Here is a 6,963-nt window from a genome sequence, read left to right as displayed (position 1 = left end):
AAAAAAAAGTGTCTTACTTAATATTTTTAAGGACTTACTTTGGGAATCCTTGATACTTTTTTAGGACTCGCAATGAGTGTCCTAAAAAAATTTGCGAGTCCTAAAAAATCTAAGTTAAAAAATAAGTATAACATTTAAGGATTTGCTTTGAGAGTCCTAATATTCTTTTAGAAGCAAGTCCTAAAAAAGTATTAAGGACACTCCAAACAAGTCCTTAATTATTTTGAGATAAAAAGCATAAAAAAAACTATGACTTTTTCGAAAGTTAAAATACACAAAATAGAAAACTCATCAGCCATTTGGGGATTTATTCATCACACGATCTAGGGTTGCTGGGTGGTGAATGACGGCTGCTGGGCGAACAGCGGCTCGGCGGCAGCTGGGTGAACGGCGACGGTGACGGTGGTGAACGCCTCCAGCAAGCGTGGGTTCTCGGCTCCAGCACTCTCGGCGTCGTTGACAGGAACGGTGAGAGGAAAATCTTCTCCGGCGTTGGTTCTCGGCTCCAGCACTCTCGGCGGCGGTGCGGGTTCTCGGCGTGGGTCTCTGCTGGTTGCTGGTTGCTGGTTCACGATTCCAGCAGGTTACTTTGTTTTTTTATTTTTTTTAAATTTTTTTTTGCTTATATAAATATATATATGTAGCTATTTATATGGGTTTTAATTTAATTTTGTTTTTATTTAAACCTGTTCTTCTTCTTCTTTGTTTGGATTCTGGGTAAATGATGAAAAATGTAAGATGAAAATGCTTACAAAATATCAACTCAAAACACAAGGGTCTGTATGAACAACTGCCAATAATCTTTCTCTGGTCACTGGTTTTCTTCCGCTTTTGTTATGGTTAGGAACATGTCATGTCGTACACATAAGCCATGTAATTATATAATAGTGTAATTTTATATTATTTGCGACTAAATTATATAAATATTATTCTGCATTACTAATGCGAGGAATCCCAAACGAGACCATATACGGTAAAATTTCTGCCTCATTTTTCTTTTCTGGTCAAACTAAATCTGGACCGTTCATTAGCGTAAGATCATTTGTGTGCAACATCTACTCTTCCTCTAGCTTCTCCTATTTCTATTCTCAATTACCAGTTTGGCTTTGAACTCAGGCAAGCCCCCCTCTCTCTCTTGTTGTTTTACTAATTTTGACTTTGAATTAATGGTCTTCAGTCTATCATTTTTGTGATATTTGTAATCAATCACTTGACTCGTGATGTTTGGTTTACGCAATTTCAATTCTTTTTGTGATTTTTTTTTAATAAAGTAATTAACAATGTAACAATTCTATTTTTTGTATTTGTTCTTTTTAAATAATTGTTATAGATATAGATAGTCTTGAAAAAGTTTCTCAGTAGTTTAGCTTTTTGTAGTGTCTTTCATTCATAATTGATTGCTAACTGTTTGATAAAATGCTTTCTGTTTTACAGTCTTTCACAGTTGCTTACAATGTGTTTGATGAAATGCCTCTTCTAAGTTTCTGCTTTTTTTTCAAAAAAAAAAAATTCTAGTTTTATCTTGTAAAAATGATTACAATTCTAATTTTATTAAAGTTTCTAAACACTTCATGATGATTTTAGTTATAAGGAAGATTTTTTATTTGTACATTCTCATCCTAATTGTCACAGTCACATACTATGTTCATATAAAAACTATATAGTATTGGCATTTCTTTGTCAAATGGCTTGATCTCTATTATGTGCCCGTAAGCATGGTAAGGATGGCTCCATTCTCTCTACTTGCCCCTTATAAAACTCTTTCCTAAAAGGTAAAGTGGCCATAACTTGGAAGCTTTAATGAATGGACACAATATAGTTAGTTATTTCCATTCTCAAGAGTTCACGTCAATCATTTATTTTAATTTTCTTCTTTTTTGTGTGTCTTTCTTGCCATGTTTACATGTTCACCACAAACAACTTTTGGACTTAGGTTTATAAATTAGAGTTGGAAAAGTTATTAGTGACATAAAATTCAATAGGTAAAATTTGTTGAAAGGACATAAAAGTTAATAGAGGCATTAATTAAATATATCATGTAATACATACGGTTTCTTTTACCATTAGTAAATTGCAGTAATTTATTTTAGGGAACAAGAACACAACACACCAAGATTTACTTAATTCGGTCAGATTGTATGTGGTATTTCCCTTTGCCTAATCCACTAATCTCACATAGTTCAAGATGAACTAGGCTCTCATTACAATTATAAAACACTCAATGTCTTCCTAGTAGAAACCTTAATGTTCTCTCAACACTCTTGAAAACCAGTATTCGAACTCAAATATAGGTGTTTCTACTAATAAAATAATATCATTTCAATTACAAAGTGTATCTTTTTCTTATTTCAATTACTAAGTTATAATATTATAATTTTAGATTTTAATATAGGGTGATAATTTCAGATTATAATATAGGGTAATTATATAATTTAAAGTTTTAATATACAAATAAATATTGTTTTCCACTCAATTTTGATTTGTAAGTGAATCAATGTTTTGATGCTTCTCCTTTGGATGTCTTTCGAATTCACAAATTTATACAACACTAAGCTTTAGCTTTACTCAAAAAATGCTTATTAAGTGTTTGATGGAATGCTTCAGCGAAACATACGAGTAAATTGAATGATTTTTATGTTTTTTTTTAATCTCTTATGTTATGGGTTGTAGATTATTAATAGCTGGTATTGATAAGTCATGCGTTCTTCCCTTCGTTGATAGAGTCGGGTATTTTCATGAATTTTATCATTCATTTTTGTGTGTGGATTGTGAATCCTTACTTATTTTTTATGGTGTGGCTGTTTATCTTAGTCTTAGACTTAGTTAGTGACACAACTCCCTTGTGGCTATGGCCTTATATTTTGTGTTGAAAATAAGAAAGATTAAGATCAATTTTAGAGAGCTTTATCTTATAGGAAGATTGGAGTGGAACTTTTGATATGGCAAAAACAGTTTGATTTGGAATATCTCAATGGGATATGAACCTTAAATATTGTGTATGAAATATCATAAAGATGGTGTTGGAATAAATAAATATATATATATAATTTTGGTGGGGTCAAAGATATTTGTATTGATGGAAAAAAAACAGTTAAATCTCTGTTAGCTAATTCGAACGAAAAAGGAACCAACTTATTAGTATAGTTGAGTTATTTTGTAATGTTATATATATATGTACATATATATATCTATATTTACCATTGTGATCATACTATTCTAGACTTTCCATGTGCAGTGGACAGGCTATAGTTTACATAAGTATTGGTGTAATTTCAATTTTATAGCTTTTCACATATTTTCTAGATGATGATATATAAAGATTAATTCTATATTAGTGAATATTTTAAAGCTTTTCAAAAAACACGTTTTATTTAGTTATGTTTCATATATTTATATAATTTTGGATGAGTTTATATGCGTTAATTAATTAGAACAGATAGTAACAATCGAAGCACAATAATTTTTTAAAAAAACGAAAGTCATGTATGGAAGGTGTTTGCCAAAATGCTTGAGAGAACCATGGTTACACAAGCAACTAAGATTGATGTAATTTTTCTCTACAATGTCGTTTTTGATGGGTTTTCTCAATTTTTCTAACTAGTGCTTGTAAATTGTTCAACTTTGTTTAGTGAGTTAGAAGGGTAAACTATTATTGTAGCTTCCTTATGTCTAGTGACACAGCTCCACGAGATTAATTTAACAAATAAATTTTAGATTCATGCTACTTTCTGCCAATTGCAATGCTTCAATTTGTAAATTTGCTCCAACCATAAGTTGAGGTGTGTTTTCATTGAATTTTTTGTAAGCTGAATCTGGATTTGTCATCTTGTGTTTAATTCTCAGAATTTTGAAGGCTTCCAAATCCATGTCTAATTTTAAAACTTGAATATTTATATTTGAGCCTGGATTTGTCATCTTGTATATACACATACACATTTTAAACTAAATTTGTACAGGGAAAGACGGATTCTGAGGCTAAAGCTGCTGCAGGGGTATAGACAATGCTCGTGCTGTAACCAATCTGGTGACTGCTCGATAAAGGTGTGAATATCCAGACTGTAAATGGTTTGATTATGATATTAGATATATGTAGTATGTGTTAAACTTTATCCCAACCAGGGACAAACTTAGGACCATAATCCAGGGTGGGCAAACTATAATACTTTATTAGGAAATGCTACCAATTCATCTGCCAAAAGCAACAAATCCATTACAAAGTTTAAAGGCTCTGAAAAAAGTCTCCATAATGGAAAAAAAGATTGATATAGTAAAATAAGAATTGAGTATCTTATTCGAAGACTTTGACAAAACTTAAGAAATAGAAATACTTGATAAAGCTGATATTGACTTTTAAATAGGATAAATCAATTTCACAACTCATAACCTGGCAAAGTGGACACTTAGGTATAATATGTAGGGTGAAGTATTGTTTTGGTTGTTGTATGAGTGTTTTGGTATAGCTGCAGTTGTAATTTTTGTTTTGCTCAAAAAGTTGTACTCACTTAATACATTGTATTTATTGTTCTGTTAGTGTAATATGCTTGGTCTGCATAATTTATTGATTAGTGCATTTTTTGTCACCGAGTATTGCTTTATACCACTGTTTTTTTTTTGTATCAATTGTTTTGTATATGTCATGCACTATCTATATTTATATAAAATTGAAATAGGGTAGGCAATAGACGCTAAGTCTGGCTATATATACATATAAGATATATATATTTCAAAAAATTGGTTGAAAAGTGGTTGTTGTTCTGATTGTATTTTTGTAACCTTTGATTATGTTTACATGTTCAGCTTCAGTGGTAAAACTGCTAAAAAGTACTCAAAACAATGGACCTGTTTGGTTAGCCTTACTGGTTTTATTAGAGCAGAAAACATAGATTGATATGGATTCATATTATTGCTTAATTTTGTGGTTAAACGTGTACTGTGTAAAGCCCATTTTCTTCACTTTGTTTCATTTCGTTTCATTGATTTGTAATTTAGTTTTTTGAGAAGTTGATTGGTTTTTTTGTACTCTTTCAAATTCATTTCATTGTATTCTTCTTTTGAGATTTTGCAACTTGCAACAATGATTAACATATTCTATTACACACCTATAATTAATGTTGGAGTTCTTCACTTATAGATTTTAATGTTTTTGCAGCAAGCACTTTTATTAAAAGGTACGAAAATAGTCTTATTGATATAATTTATTTCTCTTGTTTTTGTTTTTATACATTTCTAAAAATGTAGAGCTAGCTAGATAGATAAGAGTTAATGAAAAGTATTGCCTCGCCCACATGAATAATTGTATCATTATGTAGTATAGCTAGAATTAGATATACATAGCCTTACTAGGACCTATGTATACCTACGAGCTCTGCATATATTTGCTTTGTCATCAAGTGATAGAAATATTGGATTATGAAATTTTACATAGTATATCTAGGAGTAGGAGTGGACCTAGGTAGAGTGTTTCAATTTCATTCATTTTAGTTGGATGAGTTAGTTTGTTAATTCATTGTAGGGAGGGGCTCGGGCAGGGAGGGGATTGGCAGGGAAGGTGGCTGAGCTGGGCTCGGGGCTGGCTGGAGGTCGAAGGCGCAGGGAGGGGTTTAGGTTGGGCTGGGTTGGGCTTGGCTTGGGTCGACGGTGCAGGGAGGGGCTCGGCAGGGACGGTGGCTGGGCTGGGCTCGGGGCTGGCTGGTGGGGTTCTCAACTTCACGGCGGCGACACTATAACTCACGGTGGCAACAAGTATTTATTTTATTTCTTGATTTTTTTATGTTAAAATATGTTTCATTTGATTGTGTTGGATATGTTCAGATCTGATTTTGAGCCTAGACTAATAATGAGTATCATCTTTAGTGTATTTTGCTTATGCTTTAACGGCTTTATACTTGTGTTTCACTATTGGTTTTTGGTGTATTTTGTGACTTGATTTTGTTGTATTTTGTGACTGGATTTTGGTGTGTTTATGGTTTATTTTGATGCTTCTTTAATGGATTAATATGGTAGATTTATAGTCTATTTTGTTGCTGATTTTGGTGTAGTTTGCTACTGTTTTGAAATACCTCTATGTACTGGATGAATAACCGTTTATGAAATAGTACTATCTATACCTTCTATTATATATATTTATAATTGTTGTGTGTGTCTACTTATTTATAAGTTTGAATTATAATTGTTGTTTGCTAGTCCTAAAAAGTCTTTTTTGTAAAAAAAATTTGCCATTTTTTTAGTATTTTCTTTTCAAAATTCTTTTGATACATATTCGACACTCAAATGGATATATATTTTTAAATCAAAATTAAAATTGTAGCTGTGTATTTTTTTTTAAAAAAAATTACTTTTAAGGGCATGCAAAGCGAGTCCTAAAAAATTACCCGCGAGTCCTAAAAAATCTGGTTGAGTGTCTTTAATTAAGTTTTTAGGACTCGCAAAGCGAGTCCTAAAAGAATGTTTTTAGGACTCGCAATGCGAGTCCTAAAAAATCTGGTTGAGTGCCTTTAATTAAGTTTTTAGGACTCGCAAAGCGAGTCCTAAAAGAATGTTTTTAGGACTCGCAATGCGAGTCCTAAAAAATCTGGTTGAGTGCCTTTAATTAAGTTTTTAGGACTCACATTGGGAGTCCTAAAAACATCTTTTTAGGACTCTCAATGTGAGTCCTAAAAACTTAATTAAAGGCACTCAACCAGATTTTTTAGGACTCGCATTGCGAGTCCTAAAAACTTAATTAAAGGCACTCAACCAGATTTTTTAGGACTCGCATAGATTTTTTAGGACTCGCGTTGTGAGTCCTAAAAACAGTTTTTTAAGGCTCTCAAATAGAGGACTCGCGTCCCGCGAGTCCTAAAAAAATTTTTAGGACTCGCAATGCTAGTCCTAAAAAACCTTTTTTGTAGTAGTGACGGCATGGCGCAACGATCGACTGCAGACGCAAGAAGGTGATGTTCGAGACTCCTGACGGCCAGAAAC

The 6,963-nt window shown here is 32.3% G+C and overlaps 1 long non-coding RNA gene across 3 annotated transcripts; it reads left to right on the top strand.

The window, feature by feature from the left end:
* The first annotated feature begins 245 nt into the window (after nt 1-245).
* LOC133782177 (uncharacterized) lies at nt 246-5,857 on the top strand. Of its 3 annotated transcripts, XR_009870358.1 has the most exons (4): nt 250-583; nt 3,957-4,041; nt 5,150-5,168; nt 5,513-5,857. It is a non-coding gene; the product is annotated as an uncharacterized LOC133782177 (long non-coding RNA). The 3 variants fall into 3 exon arrangements; XR_009870359.1 differs by having other exon boundaries at nt 246-583; nt 3,957-5,168; XR_009870360.1 differs by lacking the exon at nt 5,513-5,857 and having other exon boundaries at nt 5,132-5,506.
* The last annotated feature ends 1,106 nt before the right edge of the window (nt 5,858-6,963 follow it).

The sequence above is a fragment of the Humulus lupulus genome, chromosome 6 (genome assembly GCF_963169125.1).
Source record: "Humulus lupulus chromosome 6, drHumLupu1.1, whole genome shotgun sequence".
Taxonomy (NCBI): domain Eukaryota; kingdom Viridiplantae; phylum Streptophyta; class Magnoliopsida; order Rosales; family Cannabaceae; genus Humulus; species Humulus lupulus.
This window is presented reverse-complemented; position numbering and strand designations above follow the sequence as displayed.